This window comes from Prionailurus bengalensis, chromosome B4, assembly GCF_016509475.1.
Source record: "Prionailurus bengalensis isolate Pbe53 chromosome B4, Fcat_Pben_1.1_paternal_pri, whole genome shotgun sequence".
Lineage (NCBI taxonomy): Eukaryota > Metazoa > Chordata > Mammalia > Carnivora > Felidae > Prionailurus > Prionailurus bengalensis.
The window spans coordinates 133,386,623-133,402,325 of NC_057358.1; the positions used below are offsets into that span (position 1 = coordinate 133,386,623).

The following is a 15,703-nucleotide window of genomic DNA, read 5'->3' on the forward strand; positions in this document are numbered from 1 at the left end:
GACAGATATGTCCAACAATTAACTATAAAACCAACCCCTGGTTTAAGGGTTAAAAGAGTTACAAAGAACCAAATATGAAGATAAGGAAGGTTTTGGACTCTGAACATTTCTCATTCATTGTGTTTTCTGGTTCAGAATCCCCATACTGGAATGCTAGTATGGGGTATGTGCATGTAGTTATAAGGATCAGGTTCTTAGGACCTTTGTTAGAATTTGACTCATGATCTTTCTTCTGTCCTTCTGCTGGCTGGCAGTTGCCCTAGGAATACCTGCCATTTAATCTTAATTGATGTTTGTGAAATGCCTTGTCTTCCTCTGCTGAAAGTCTGTTAAGTGTTGAGCATTACAGTGTTACAGTGGTTGTTTTATTACTAAAGCAGTGCCAACAAGGTTACACAACAGCTTGGATCAGGAAGCGAAACAAGGGCGGTGATCCTACTGAAGCTACAGGGGATGGGGATTTGGGATGGTAAAATGTTAATTACCCGAGACGGAATGTGGGCTGGAGTCCAGAACTGTGCTTCTGGAGATCCTTTCAGTCCCAGAGGCTGGGGCCGGCTCTTTGGCATTGGGTTCTAAGCATCCTGCCCTCCCCTGGCTGGAATGTTGGATTCACTTCGCTGAAAGCTGCCACAGAAAAAGAATCTAGTGGCCACCAGCCAGGAGCACACGTCTTGCACTGCATCAGGGGCCACTCTGGAAGCTTCCCAGGAGCTGAAGGGCTGTTCCATTTGCATGTAATAAATTATTTATTTCTAAAGCGATTTATTCTTTATTTCTCTTTCGACTCTCTTTCTTCTTGTTTCTGGTTCTTGAGGTCTCTCTGTAAAGAGTGAGCTGAAGATGGATGAGTGGGGGTTGAGGAACGTGGCTTGGCACACAAGGATGTGGAAATGTTCATTTATAGAGCTGAGAAAATAAACATAGAGGTAGATGAGCTTCTGGTCAGGAAACACCAAGACGGTTTCCTTTAGGCTAGGGAAGAATGGGTGCCAGAGAATGCGGTGGTGGCAATGACAACCTCTCCATAGCTTTAGTCTCCCACAATGTCACCTCTGGAAACTGATGGGGGACTTGCATTAGGAATGAAATATTTTTAAGATATGTTGGCTGGCAGGTAAGATTCTGGACGAAGGGAGAGGCACTACAGTAAAAAGAGGGTAGGCTCTGGAGTCAGACCTCCTACCCTCCAAATGCCGGTTCACTAATTACTCTCTATCTCGGTGACCTTGGGCAAGTGTCCTAACCTTTTTGGAGCCTTAGTTTTCTAACTGTAAAATTTAGACAATGTAAAACTCACACGTTTAACAAGATAATCCCTGCAAAGAAATCAGAACGGTAGTTGGCACAAAGTACGCACAAAATAAACGATGGTCATTATTATCGTCAATTATGGGCCAAACGACCAGAGTCATGCAAACTCCCAGCCAACAATTAACTGTAGCACAGGGAATCCAGAGCTGACTGACGCGCCTATTTGCCCAATAAGATACCAGGAAAGAACTCTGTGGAGTCAAACCAATGGCACTAGTCCTTGTTGTTGGACGGGTTTTCTGGCTGTTCCACCAATAGCTTGAAGATTTGACTAGGGAGTGACATTCTGACAGTCCAATGACGTACAACCAGCCCACACTCAGCACTTCGAAGGGGATAAATCAAGGAGCCGGCGCGTATAGATTCCGTTATTAGGCAATACTGGATGGAGAGAGGAGCTCAGTGGAAGCAGCGTGAGAACGAGGCACCAATGAGCTAAAAAAGGAAAAAAGACGATGGTTGCGCCAAGTGAGCTCGGCCGCCATCATGCTCTAGTTTCCCCTTCGCCTCTCCGGGTCCGCGACCAAGGAAGCGGCCTCTGGGATGCTGAGGGGGTGTGTCCCCGAATGATTGGCGCAGGCAGTTCAGCCAATCGTAGCTCGTCAAACGGGAAGCACTTGACCAATGAGGGGCGACGGCAGCGGCGAGAACTTGGAGGGGCGGAACAGCAGCTTGATGGGCATAAAAGCCAGCCAGTGAGAGCCGGAAGCATCCTCCCTGTGGCCAATGGAGTGGGACTCTGGGCGGGCCCCCGAGTGTTTGTGTTGTGGTTTTGGGGGAGGGAGGCGGAGGGGAAAGTTTGTTTATTTTGTTTTTAGTTTCTGGGGTCCCCGTGTTTCTGGAAGGTGAAGCGGGAGGGAGTGACCCCCCCCGCGCCCCTCAGTCCCCCTACTACGTCGCCTCCATAGCCTGCGGAGAAGCGGGGACCGCGCGCATCGCAGCGCATCGCCTCACAGCGGAACGCCGCGCACTCGGAGCCGGCGCGGCTCGGCGGTGAGTGAGGACCGACGGCCACTGCCGCCCTTCCCCTCCCCCCGCGCACCGCCCAGTCAGAGCTGGAGGGCCAGGTGGGCGAGGACGCCCGCGGGAGCGCGCGGCGCGGGCCGGCCTGTCAAGCTGAGTCGCAGCGTGTGCGTGTCCTCGCGAGTGAGCGCGCGCGGCGGGGACAGGGCCGGAGGGGGGGGCGGGAGCGCGCGCGGGCCCCGGAGGGGGCGGGGGCGTTGAGCGCGCGCTCCGTGGGGGCGGGCGTGTGGTGGGTTCGACCCCGGGGCGGGGAGGGACGCGGGCGACGTCCGGCGTGCAGGGAAGAGGCGCCCCGAATGGCAGGGCCGGGGCTGGCGGGCGCGCGCGGCTCCGGGCGTCACGCGCCAGCAGGTGTGAGCTGGGGGAGGGCTTCCGGGTGGGCTGGTCGAGTCGGGTTCGCTTCCCGTCGCTGGGGGGCCTCCGGGCGGGGAGAGACGCCCCGTCGCGGCGGAGAGCCGGGCCCGCCAAGGCGCGTCAGGCCCCCTGCCTGGCGGGTGGCAGAGGGAGGCGTCAGGCCTGTGTGGGACCCGCGTGTCGGCGGGAATGCGTCCCCCTGCTTAATCCCGGCCTGGGGTGGGGGTCCCCTCCCGCCCCCGCCGTGGGGGTCCCCTCCCGCCCCCGCCCCTCACCCCAGAGCCCTGCGGTGTGTGGCCACCTTCGAGAGGCGATTCAGACTTTCCACAAGGAAATGGGACGAAACAGCACGAGGAGTGTTTTCGGGCTTCCTGTGGGCTGGCTTCCCTTAGGTTCAAGCTAGCGGGCTTATACCGGTGGGCGGAATACCCTAAAGTGGCTGAAGATACCCAGTAACGGTAGCTTCTTAAAGACCAGCCTATCCTCAGTTCTTTAGGCACAGTGTACCGGTCGGGCTTTTAAGTTTCCTTGCCATCTCATGTGTCTTTTGGCTGTTTTATTACTTTTTAGCACCTATGCGAAAATTGTGCGAGGAATAAGGGGAATTTCAAGTTGGTCATTTGTATTACGATAGAAGCAAAATTATGCAACACAATTGGCCAGAGATATTTCTCCATAGTGAACAAAACGTCATTGGTTGCCTTTCCTCACCCTAGTAGTTAAGCGTACGGACATAAGGTGTATAAATTTTTGCATCTTAGCATTTTGTGAAAGCTGAACAATAGAGGCTGTTTCCTTCGTTGTTGTGGGGAATTTCAATGGATGATAGCTTCCTGTTGATTGGGAGAAGCATCAATGATCTTGGCTTTGAAACTGTATATAACTTGGTGGTGTTATGTAAATGCGTCTTTAAAGAACTTTTAGCACATAGTCTTGCACCTCTACATTGTGCAGTTTTGCTGTAGGTAGGTAGTGGGAGGGGTATGAACGTAGGTAGATCCCTGCACTAAGGGATCCAGAGCACAAATCAGACCGGTTTGTCCCACTTGGGAAACAGCGATGATAATAACGATGCCTTCATATTTTCTTGGTTCTTGGCCGTTTTTAAGTGTTTGTCCCCAACATCATGTATTTGAGCAGAATAGTTTCTGATAGGACTTAAGAAGGAATTACCAAGCTGCATTTCTAAGGTAGCATATGAACATCATGCCCTTGAAAAAATAATTTTTTTCCTCATTCAAATGGAAGCCCTTAAAAATGTTTTAAATCAGAACAATACCACTTGTTCAAATGATAGTAACGTTAACCAGCATTCACTGCTTGCTTCTCATATGCCAACCTCTTTATATTTTTTCCTAATCCTTCTCTCAAGCCTGTGGGGAAGGTGTCATTACTGTTTTATGGATAAGAAAAAGATCCTCGAAGAACCATGTTTAGTCTCAAGTCTGTCTGTTTTCAAAGTCTGTGCTTATTCCATTTTGCCTCCTAAATTATCCATGGGAAGAAAGGCAGAAGGTAGACAGGAAAAGAAAAGGCAAGTGCCACTGATGATTAGGTTGCCTTAAGAATTTAAGGTTGACTTAAGAATTTAACGTTAGGCCACCTGGGTGGCTCAGTCGGTTGAGCCTCCCGACTCTTGGTTTCAGCTCAGGTCATGATCTCTCGGTTCGAGGTTGGTAAGTTTGAGCCCCACGTGGGGCTCTGCGCTGCTTAGGATTCTGGCTCCCTCTCTGCCCCTCACCCCTCAAGCTCTCTTTCACTCTTCCAAAATAAATAAATAAAAAATAAATAATTTAAAAAGAATTTAATGTTAAACTCATTCTTACTTTTTAGAAATTAACATTTTTACAAAATTGCATCCACGCTTTGTCTTCATTTCTTCCCTGTTTGGTTTTTATAAAGGTAAATAGAAATGCATTTAATTCAGAAGGTCAAGGCTTTCAGAGCCCTTTGTGCAGATCTCCACTCCAGTACCTTGTGATTGTGATAAACCCTGTGTGCTCTTCCAAGGACCAGGCCTTACTTTTGTATCTAACACGGTACTTGGCACGTAGTAGGAGCACAGTAAATGTCAGCTAACTAAGGAGCAGAGTTAAAAGTGTAATGATTTTGGGTTTGTTTTAGTGGTTTTAGTTTAACAGGACAATAATAAAGTGAATAATTCATGTGCAAAATGCACGTTCTAGAAGAATACGGAAATGGAGCAACTCACGGTGTAGAAGGTTGGCTCTGCCAGTTTGCTGAATCTTCCAGTTCCCCTTATCTCTTTGAGCTGTGTGCCATTCTGTTCTTCCTTTCATCCCCAGAGTTCTAAAAGAGGAGGCTGTACTGACTGCTTCTCTTCACTGCTCAAGTTTTTCTTTGAACCTTTGCAGCCTGGCTCCCAGCCTTACCACTCGCTGAGGCTTTTTCCAAGGTTGCCAATTACCTAATGGTTAAAATTCCCAGAGCATCTTTTCGGGATTTATCCTGTTATGTCTCCCTGCAGCAGTCCTTTTGACTATCCCTACCTCTTTAAAAAACGTTATTTAAAAGATTACATACAGTGGGGTGTGTGGGTGACTCAGTTGAGCATCTGACTCTTGATATGGGCTCAGGTCATGATCTCGTGGTCATGGGATGGAGCCCCACGTCAGACTCAGTGCTGAGCATGGAGCATGGGATTCTCTCTCTCTGACCCTCTCCCCCATCCTCTCTCTCTCTGCCTCTCTCTCTCAAATTAAAAACAAAAATAACATACAGTAACATTAACTTTTAGTATGTGTACAGTTCTATGAATGTTAACACAGGTATAGATTCGTGTAACCACCACGACAATCAGGATGGTTTCACCATCTCCCAAAAAGTTCCTCCTCATACTGTATCCCTTTTGATACAGTATGAGGACTTCTTTCTCTCCTGACTTCTATCCCAGAGATAAACACCAAGGATCAGACTTAGGCTCCTTTTGTTGTTGTTTTATTTTTCTCTTTCTACTCCTGGAAAATGTTATTTACTTTTGGGACTTAAACTGTCACCTTTGTATCTGCTAACCTGAATATCCACGTCTGACCTCTCTTCCCACACTCCAAAACATCATTATTTACTGCTAGAATTCTTCACTATTTGTTCATATTTCATATGTTTAAGGTTATGTTTAACTTTGCCTCCTAAGCCAGCTCTTTATCCGATTTTTCTGTATTTTTTGGTGATGCCATCCTCCTCCCTGCTGGCGACCCTGGAGCACTCGGAGGGCCCTATAATAAACTCTCTTATCCCAGACCTGGAATCCTGCTACTCAGCTACAAATATTGGCTCCTGCCTCTTTGCTGCCAAGCTGGCTCCCATTCAGTAGTCTGAGCAGAGTGTAGGTAATTGGAGTACTTAGAACGCCATGGGGATCAGACCACTTCTCTGGTCAAAACCCCTGTGGCTTCCCGCTGTACTGAGGCCCGTTTGGGATTTTATTTTTCATCCTATGAGACTCTGAACGATTGGCCTCTGCCTGCCCCTCCAGCCTTCCCTTGTCTCTTTTATGGCCCACCCCCCTTTCTTTTTTAAAAAAAATTTTTTTTTCAACGTTTATTTATTTTTGGGACAGAGAGAGACAGAGCATGAACGGGGGAGGGGCAGAGAGAGAGGGAGACACAGAATCGGAAACAGGCTTCAGGCTCTGAGCCATCAGCCCAGAGCCCGACGCGGGGCTCGAACTCACAGACCGCGAGATCGTGACCTGGCTGAAGTCGGACGCTTAACCGACTGCGCCACCCAGGCACCCCCCCACCCCCCTTTCTGATGTCCTAATTACTCAGTCTTTCTTTCAGTTCCTTGAATTACCCAGACCTTTTCTTCACAGCCTCAAGGTTTTTGTACGCACCACTCTCCTGGCTTGGGCTGTTCTTCCCCCGCTTCCCCCTTAATCTTCACCCACCTGCCTCCAGGGTTGTGATTCAAATGTCACTTCTTCAGAGAGGCTCTCCTTTATGGCCTCCCACCACCACCCCAGTCCACCCTCAGTCAGGTCTCTCAGATCTCTCGTTCCTTTTTCGTAGCTGTCGCCACAATTTGTGATTCAGGACCACGTCTGTTTTGTTTCTCTTGTCTCCAGAGCCAGCCAAGCTTCAGGCTCATGGCAAACCCCCAGTAAATATTCGTTGGCTGTGTTGTGAGTCTGGGCTTTGCTTTTATAATTTATTGCCCTCTTGTAGTTTCTGGTAGCCTTGCATTCTACTCCTACCTTCTCTGGGACTTGATCTCACTGTTGGAAGTCTTGCCACACAGAGCTAGATCTGAAATTGCTGAAGAGGACACTGATCCTGTTCTTCTGAATTGTACCTCTGCCTGGGAGCCCTGACTCCTAACCCCTGACCCCCCACTAGATCTAACCTAAACAGTGGCTGACCTTGCTCAGTCTGCTCAGCAGTGCACCTTGGTTATCCAGGCTGGGCCAGGGCTTGCAGCTCACTCTTACCTCACCTCACCCTGCTCTGGATTTCTCCTCTCTCCACCCAGCGTGTGACTTCCAAACACCTGTGTACCATCCAGTTGAGCCTGCTTACCCTTCGACCTTTGCCAGCCTTTTGACATTGACAACTGCCTCTAGGGTCTTGATCCTACAGATTGCCCCCACACTAATCTTCCTGAAACAGCACTTTCTGTTTCCTGTCCCCTCCCCAGATCTAGCACAGGCACTTATGGTTGAAAACCTTCAGTGGTGTTTCATTGCCTAGAGGGTTTAAACTCTAGCTTGTTATTTCAAGTGCCTCAGACTAGTGTTGTCCAGTAGAAGTAGACTGCAGGCCACAAATGTGAGCCACACTGAAAAGGTAGAAAAAGTGAAATAGATTTTCATAACATTTTATTTACTTCAGTATACCCCAAATATTTTATGTAAACGTGTGATCAGTGAAAAAAACAGTGAGATGCTTTACATTCCTTTTCGTTTTGTTTTGGTGTTAGGTCTTTGAAATCTGGAGTGGATTTTTCACTTACCCCATCCCAATTTAGACTAACCACATTTCAGGTGCTCAGTAGCCACATGTGGCTAGTGGCTACTGTGTTGGACAACACAGCCCTAAGCTGTGTGCTCCTCAGAGTTGGAGAGCTCTACCTACGTAGTTCCAGCTGCTGGCCTTTGATAACTGTATTCCCCGTATCTACAGCCAGCTCCTCTCCAAACACCCAAACCTTCCTTGCGTGGGGATCCCAAGGTATCCCTAAAGTTCAGTTCTCACCGTTTCCTCTAACCCTTTAACATTATTTTTGTGTGCGTGTTACTGTTTTTTCATATAGTAATTACGGTAATTCTCATTTTGCTTATAATTTGAAGTAAAGTTAAAAGGGGTGCCTGGGTGGCTCAGTCAGTTGGGCGACCGACTTCGGCTCAGGTCACGATCTTGCGGTCTGTGAGTTCGAGCCCCGCGTCGGGCTCTGTGCTGACAGCTCGGAGCCTGGAGCCTGTTTCAGATTCTGTGTCTCCCTCTCTCTCTGACCTTCCCCCATCCATGTTCTGTCTCTCTCTGTCTCTAAAATGAATAAACGTTAAAAAAAATTTTTTTTTAAAAAAAGTAAAGTTAAAATATATTTTTTTTAACGTTTATTTATTTTTGAGACAGAGAGAGACAGAGCATGAACGGGGGAGGGGCAGAGAGAGAGGGAGACACAGAATCCGAAGCAGGCTCCAGGCTCTGAGCTGTCAGCACACAGCCCGACGCGGGGCTCGAACTCACGGACCGTGAGATCGTGACCTGAGCTGAAGTTGGACGCTTAACCGACTGAGCCACCCGGGTGCCCCATAAAGTTAAAATATTTTAATAACTGGGGGCGCCTGGGTGGCTCTGTTGGTTAAGTATTTGACTTCGGCTCAGGTCATGGTCTCACAGTTTATTAATTTGAGCCCCACATTGGGCTCTGCTGACACTTCAGAGCCTGCCTCAGATCCTCTGTCTCCCTCCCTCTCTCTGCCCCTTACCTGATTGCGCACACATGTACTTTCTCTCTCAAAAATAGATAACCATTAAAAAAATATATTTTAGGGGCTCCTGGGTGGCTCTGTCAGATAAGTGACCGACTCCTGGTTTTGGCTCAAGTCATGATCTAGCAGTTTGAGAGTTCGAGTCCCTCATTGGGCTCCGTGTTGACAGTGCAGAGCCTGCTTGGGATTCTTCTTCTGTCCCCCACTCTCGGCCCCTCCCCCACGTGCACTTTCTCTCTCTTTCTCTCAAAATAAATAAATAAACTTAAAAATAATAATAACATAAAAAATATATGCATATTTTAGAGGCACCGGCCCAGTCAGTTAAGCATCCAGCTTTGGCACAGGTCATGATCTCGTGGTTAGTGAGTTTGAGTCCCGCATCGAGCATTCTGCTGTCAGCACGGAGCCCGCTTTGGATCCCCAGTCTCTCTCTCTCTCTGCCCCTCCTCTGCTCTCTCTCAAAAATAAACATTTAAAAGAAAATAAAAGTAAAACAGATATTTTAATAACTGATATTTAACAAGGGATGGGCACTGACCAGTGGAAATAAGTGCCTGATGAACTAGAACTGATGGCGATTGTACACAGCCTCTGTGTTCTCATCTGTGTGTACCTGCTGAATAGAGCTCTGGTCATTCGGAGTTACTGTATTGTTGGCATCCCCCATACAACTATGAGTTCCTCAAAGGCAGGCTATTGTCCTACTCATTTTTGCATCCCAAGACAGCTCCTGACCTGGCCTATATAGTAGGCAGTCTATAAATACTTTAAATGGACAAATGCTACCTTATATGTTGTTTTATTCTGTGTTCTATATTTTATCTTTCCAAATAGAAACTAGAATATAAGTCCTTTGAGGACAGAGATCATGAATTATGAAGGAGTATATACAATATTTTCTCAATGGTCTTCATAGGAACATTTCTTCTCAATGAAGATTTGCTTTAAAAAAAAGTAACTGGGGTGCCTGGATGGCTCAGTCAGAAGAGGGTGCAACTCTTGGTCTTGGGGTTGTTTGAGCCCCACTTTGGATATAGAGATTAGTTCAAAACATAAAATCTTAAAAAATGTAAAAATTAAAAAATAACTGTTCAGGGATACCTGACTGGCTCAATCAGTAGAGCATGCCATTCTTTATCTTGGGGTCCTGAAGTTGGGGGCATTGAGATGCCCATGTTGGGGGCATAGAGATTCCTTAAAATGTTTGTTACAGCCCATTAGTGATGTTTAAAAAGTTGAATAAAGATTTTTAAAAATAACTGTTTAGATATTTTGGGTTTTCAGGCTGGGTCAGAAATGAGGTTTGACTTTTTTTTTTTAATGTTTATTTATTTTTGAGAGAGAGAGAACAGGGGTGGGGAGGGGCAGAGAGAGAGAGGGAGACACAGAACTTGAAGTGGGCTCCAGGCTCTGCGCTGTCAGCACAGAGCCCGATGCGGGGCTTGAACTCACTAACTGTGAGATCATGACCTGAGCTGACGTCGGATGCCCAGCCAACTGAGCCACCCAGGCGCCCCAAGGTTTGGCTTTAATGAGACTTATTTTCTTTTGTGGTTTGTAAACTGGCTCGGAAAGCAGCTTCAGAAGAACTCCTTGGAATTAATGCATACCCTTCCAGAGTTAGAAGCGCAGTTGGTTTTGGAAAGGCACTGCCCAGGAGTTAAAAGTCCTGGGTTGGTTTGTATTGCAGACATTTGCTTGGGTACCTACTATGCTTCAAGCACAGGAATGAATGAGAATTAAAAACTATAATAGTGTGAAAGAAATGCTCTTTTAACACAGAGATGAAATGATTAATTCTTCCTAGGAAGATTTCATTTTTCTCTGCTCCGTTTTATTTTACCCATTTCTAGCACGGACTGCCCTGTGTCATGTTTCTAGGTCTGTCTCTCTCACTAGATTATCAGTTTCTAAAGAGCAAGACTGTTGTGTTCATCTCTGCATCCCTGAGTACTCACTGTACTGTGCCTGCCATATTGTAGGCTCTCAAGTGTTTATTGAATAAATAACCTCAAATAAATTACTTAGCTTTGCAAAACCTCCGTTTTTTTCTTTTGTAACCAGGGAATTCTCTGCCAAAGAGAATTGTTGAGGCTGCAAAAAGAATAGTTTTTTAAAACCAAATATCTATTCAACATATGTTCTACCTCAGTATAAGACAGTCAAAACACATGTGTAAATCTGATCATATTTGTCCCCTGCTTAAAACTGTTAATGAGGGGGCGCCTGGGTGGCTCAGTCGGTTACGTGGCCGACTTCGGCTCAGGTCATGATCTCGCTGTCCGTGAGTTCGAGCCCCGCGTCGGGCTCTGTGCTGGCAGCTCAGAGCCTGGAGCCTGTTTCAGATTCTGTATCTCCCTCTCTCTCTGACCCTCCCCCGTTCATGCTCTGTCTCTCTCTGTCTCAAAAAATTAATAAACGTTAAAAAAAAAAACAAAAAAAAACTATTAATGAGTACCAAAAGCCCTGCCATACCCCTTTTGGAATATAAGCTTCATAAATCACTGGTCTCTCTTGTTCACTGAATACCCAGTGAACACCCTACCTTCTTTCCTGCCACTCTCCCCTTTGCTGCCTGAACTCTCACCACACTGACCCCCGTCTGGTTCCTGAAATGCATAGTCCTCTCCACTCAAAAGTTTTTTCCTTGCACTTGCTGTTCCTATAGCTTGGAAGCCCCCCCACCCTGACCTTAGTTGATGCCTCTTCAATCCTGTGAGCTCAATTTATGACACTTCCTTAGTGACTTGCTAATCACCCCCACCCCAAATTAGATGTGCTCCCCCCCGTTTTTTGTTTTTTTTTAATTTTTAAAGGGCCCCTGGGTGGCTCAATCGGTTAAGGGTCCAACTTCAGCTCAGGTCATGATCTCACGGTTCGTGGGTTCAAACCCCACATCAGGTTCTGTGCTGACAGCTCGGAGCCTGGAGCCTGCTTCAGATTCTGCGTCTTCCTCTCTCTCTCTCCCCTCCCCCACTCATGCTCTGTTTCTGTCTCAAAAATAAACATTAAACAAAAATTTTTTTAAGGTTTTATTTTTTAAGTAATCTCTACACCCAACGTAGGGCTTGAATTTACAACCGCGAGATCCAGAGTCACACCCTCCACGAACTGAGCCACCCAGGTGTCCCTCGATGTGTTTCTATTAAACACTCAGAGCACTTGGGGCGCCTGGGTGGCTCAGTTGGGTGAGCGTCCAACTTCAGCTCAGGTCATGACCTCCTGGTTTGTGAGTTTGAGCCCTGAGTCGGGCTGTGTGCTGACAGCTCAGAGCCTGGAGCTTGCTTCAGATTCTGTGTCTCCCTCTCTCTGTCCCTCCCCGGCTTATACTCTTGTCTCTCTCTCAAAAATAAATAAACATTAAAAAAAATTTTTTTCAACACTCAGAGCACTTAATAGAATTGTAATGAAATAATCATTTCATTTATATATTATTTCTTTGCTAGAACATAGCTATGTGAAGAAAAATACTTCGATTTTTTTCACGTTTGTATAACCAGTATCTGGCATTGTAAGTTACACATAGTAGGTCTTAATAAATCTTTTTCACATGAAGTTAGGAAAGAGAACTAAAACTAAAAATAGAATTAGGGGCGCCTGGGTGGCGCAGTCGGTTAAGCGTCCGACTTCAGCCAGGTCACGATCTCGCGGTCCGGGAGTTCGAGCCCCGCGTCGGGCTCTGGGCTGATGGCTCAGAGCCTGAAGCCTGTTTCCGATTCTGTGTCTCCCTCTCTCTCTGCCCCTCCCCCGTTCATGCTCTGTCTCTCTCTGTTCCAAAAAAAAATAAATAAATAAATAAAAAAAATAAAAATAGAATTAAAAGAAGTAGTCATTAAAAAAAGTAGTCATTCTAATGGTTTAAATATATGGGGGTGGAAGGGGCTTTCCTTTTTAAATTGTCTCCAGGTTCTTTTCATATTTTTTAAATTACTGCTTATAATAGATACACATTTTAAGATTACAGAAAGAATATTGTTATTAAAATTTTTAATATGTCTGGAAATCTTAGTTACTAATGAGTGTCCTTTTAATCCTTATTAGTAGAAATGATCAGAATGGTTATTCCTGGCTCAGTCAGTGGAACACGTGACTCTTGATCTCTGGGTTATAAGTTCAAGCCCTATGTTGGTGTAGAGATTGCTTAAGAATAAAATCCTAAAAAAAATTTAAAAATTAAAATCTTTTTATATGTTAGGGACTAGGATGGCTACAGTTTCACTGAACATTTGCATGTGTACATGTGCTGAATGCTCTTAGACACTAGGACTACAAGAATGGGATGAGAAGAGATCTTTGCTCCCGGGGAGTGCACAGCCAAGTGGGCGTGACAGACTTGGACACAGATGAGTTCCAGTTGGTGTAATACATGCTGTGAGAGACAGTACAAGGGATGGGGCAGGGGGGGAAAGGAAAGTCATCAATACAACTGGAGGTCAAGAAAGCCTTTCCAGGGAGGGAGACACTCCCAGTAAGTCATGGAAGAAAAGGGCATTTCAGGCAGAAGCAAAGGGAACAGCCTGTGCAGAGGTACAAAGGAACATATTTAGTATATGGAGAAGACGGCTATATGGAGAAGTGGTATGCTTTATAAAGCTGGTCTTGGGGTACAGGGCCAATGGCTGACTTACAGGCTGTGACATGCTACACTCAGATTCTTAGATTACGTTGCATTTCAGAACTGGAAATGATTTTAGAAATAATGATGCGATTCTGTATATTTGAATTCATAAAAGCATTATAAAGTACCATTCAGTGTCAGCTATACTTAAAAAAAGAAAAAAGTACCATTCAAAGAAGATTAGTCATAAACCAGAATGGTGCTTGTCACTGTACCTATAACCATGCAAATGATATCAGATGGAGTTAGAAAGTGGTGACTCATTTCAGCTTATCTGTAAGAGCAGAGTAAAGGAAGTGACCTCTTGCTTGACTGCCTGAGGTGAGTGTTGATCCATCTCCCAAAGGCCAGATGATGAACCAGTAAAAGGGATGAGATCAGAAAGCAGTATCTAGAAGAGCCTCTGGATATGTGTACGTTTTTACAGCTTGAAGGTTGTTAAATTGGCTGGGGCTCCTGGGTAGCTTAGTCAGAAGCTTCCGACTTCGGCTCGGAACATGATCTTGAGGTTCGTGAGTTTGGGCCCCGCATTGGGCTCTGCACTGATGGTGCGGAGTCTGCTTGGGACCCTCTGTTTCCCTCTCTCTCTGCCCTTCCTCCCCCTACAACCTCTCAAAAATAAACATTTTTTTTTAAAAAGTTGTTACATGTCTGTAAGTCTCCAATTGGTCTATTGAACTAGCATTAGTTTAATTTGATTCTCAACCATAATTAAGAAAGGAAGATTTGGGGCGCCTGGGTGGCGCAGTCGGTTAAGCATCCGACTTCAGCCAGGTCACGATCTCGCGGTCCGTGAGTTCGAGCCCCGCGTCGGGCTCTGGGCTGATAGCTCAGAGCCTGGAGCCTGTTTCCGATTCTGTGTCTCCCTCTCTCTCTGCCCCTCCCCCGTTCATGCTCTGTCTCTCTCTGTCCCAAAAATAAATAAACATTGAAAAAAAAAATTAAAAAAAAAAAAAAAGAAAGGAAGATTTGTTGAACATAAATCTAGCCCATTTTCCTTCATTTTATTCCTCTTTAGTTCACTGCTCTTTGCTTTCTTGTCTTCCTTCCATACCTTTTCCTCAGCTCTGTTACTTTTTTTTTTTTTTTTTTTTTGAGAGGAGTAGGGAGGGGCAGTGGGAGAGAGCGAGAATCCTAAACAGGCTCCACGCCCAGTACAGAGCCCCATTAGGGCTCACTCTCACAACCGTGAGATCATGACTGAGCCAAAAATAAGAGTTGGATGCTTAAATGACTGCCCCCCAGACCTGTTACTCTTAAGTATTGCCTCCTTTCCCCCAATCCATCCCATCTCTTCCCATCTTTTTTTTATCCATTATCAGTAAGCTGTTTTCAGTTACAGCTGTGGGATACCTGTACTTTGCTGGCTTATACAATATTTCTCAGCTTTGCATTTTCAGAGCTTGATATTTTTCAGAATGATTGGAGGTTACCCTGGGGAGTGCTGGTTGACACTCAGAATATGCTGCTTGACCATTTCAATGTCAATTGCTACAAATTCTTTTTATTTATTTATTTATTTTTATATGAATACAAATTCTGTGTGATCATTTGTTGATCTAGATTACAAGGGGCAAAAGAGATAATGGATGGTAGGAAGAATGACAGCAGTGAGTGTAGTTTATTTCAAGATGTTTGGAAAAGAAAGAAAGGAAATAATGGAATCAGGGCCAGGTTGAGAAGGCAACCTGTTAAGGTGAGAAATTCTACGTAAAGATGTGTAGCAAGGACCCAGGAGAGAGAGAAAAATTGAAATTGTTTGAATGGAGATGGTAGCAGGTAATCCACAGGGCAAGGCCACCAGATTCCTGTCAAGGGCATAGGTGGCATGACAATCCTTAGAAGTTCTTGTAGCTCCTCAACTAGAGAAAAGGGAGAAGTCAGCGTTCCTTTCTTGGTACTTTGAGCTCAAAACGAGTTTATACTGCTCTGGCTCCCAGCAGAATGGTTTGCACATAGCAGGTGTAGACATTCTGAGAGATAAATTCACAGGATCGAAAGAAAATACTGGTTATAACTTGAAACATGTTCTAGTTACTAGATCACATTGTGTAGTTTATGACAAATGAACATGTTTATTAATCCTGTGTCTTGTGAATAGGACAGGTTACGTTGTATTCTTTTCCTAAAAGTGTTCATTTATCAAATGTATATATTTAAAATATACCACAATTTTTATAATGCTGTTTTGGCATGTCTTTATTTCAAAAACACACTGAGAACCTCAAAAAGTGGAAGTAGACAAGGTTTCCTCATTTAGGCCCAGGTCAGCATAGCAATTGAAATGTTTTGAACATCTACTAGGTTCTGGTGAAGAAAGAAGAAAAGAGAAACAAAGTAGAAGGATGAAAACTGAGACCCTCCAAGGACTAGATATTTATCCTTCCTGGAAATCTTACAAGATGGTCTGTCATACTCAGCAGGGAGATCTTTTACCC

The 15,703-nt window shown here is 45.4% G+C and overlaps 1 protein-coding gene and 1 long non-coding RNA gene across 3 annotated transcripts in view; one reads left to right on the forward strand and one right to left on the reverse strand.

The window, feature by feature from the left end:
* Positions 1-343: 343 nt before the first annotated feature.
* LOC122472793 lies at positions 344-1,862 on the reverse strand. Its single transcript, XR_006294522.1, has 2 exons — positions 1,301-1,862; positions 344-909 (listed from the first exon to the last, which is right to left on the reverse strand). It is a non-coding gene; the product is annotated as an uncharacterized LOC122472793 (long non-coding RNA).
* Positions 1,863-2,044: 182 nt separating this feature from the next.
* Positions 2,045-15,703, forward strand: part of TNRC6B (trinucleotide repeat containing adaptor 6B) — a 254,962-nt gene continuing 241,303 nt past the window's right edge. Inside the window, exon 1 of one of the 2 annotated variants that reach the window (XM_043562671.1) lies at positions 2,045-2,307. The gene's annotated coding sequence lies outside the window, so the exon portion shown is untranslated. The remainder of the gene's footprint in view (positions 2,308-15,703) is intronic. The other variant, XM_043562670.1, reaches the window with a different exon arrangement.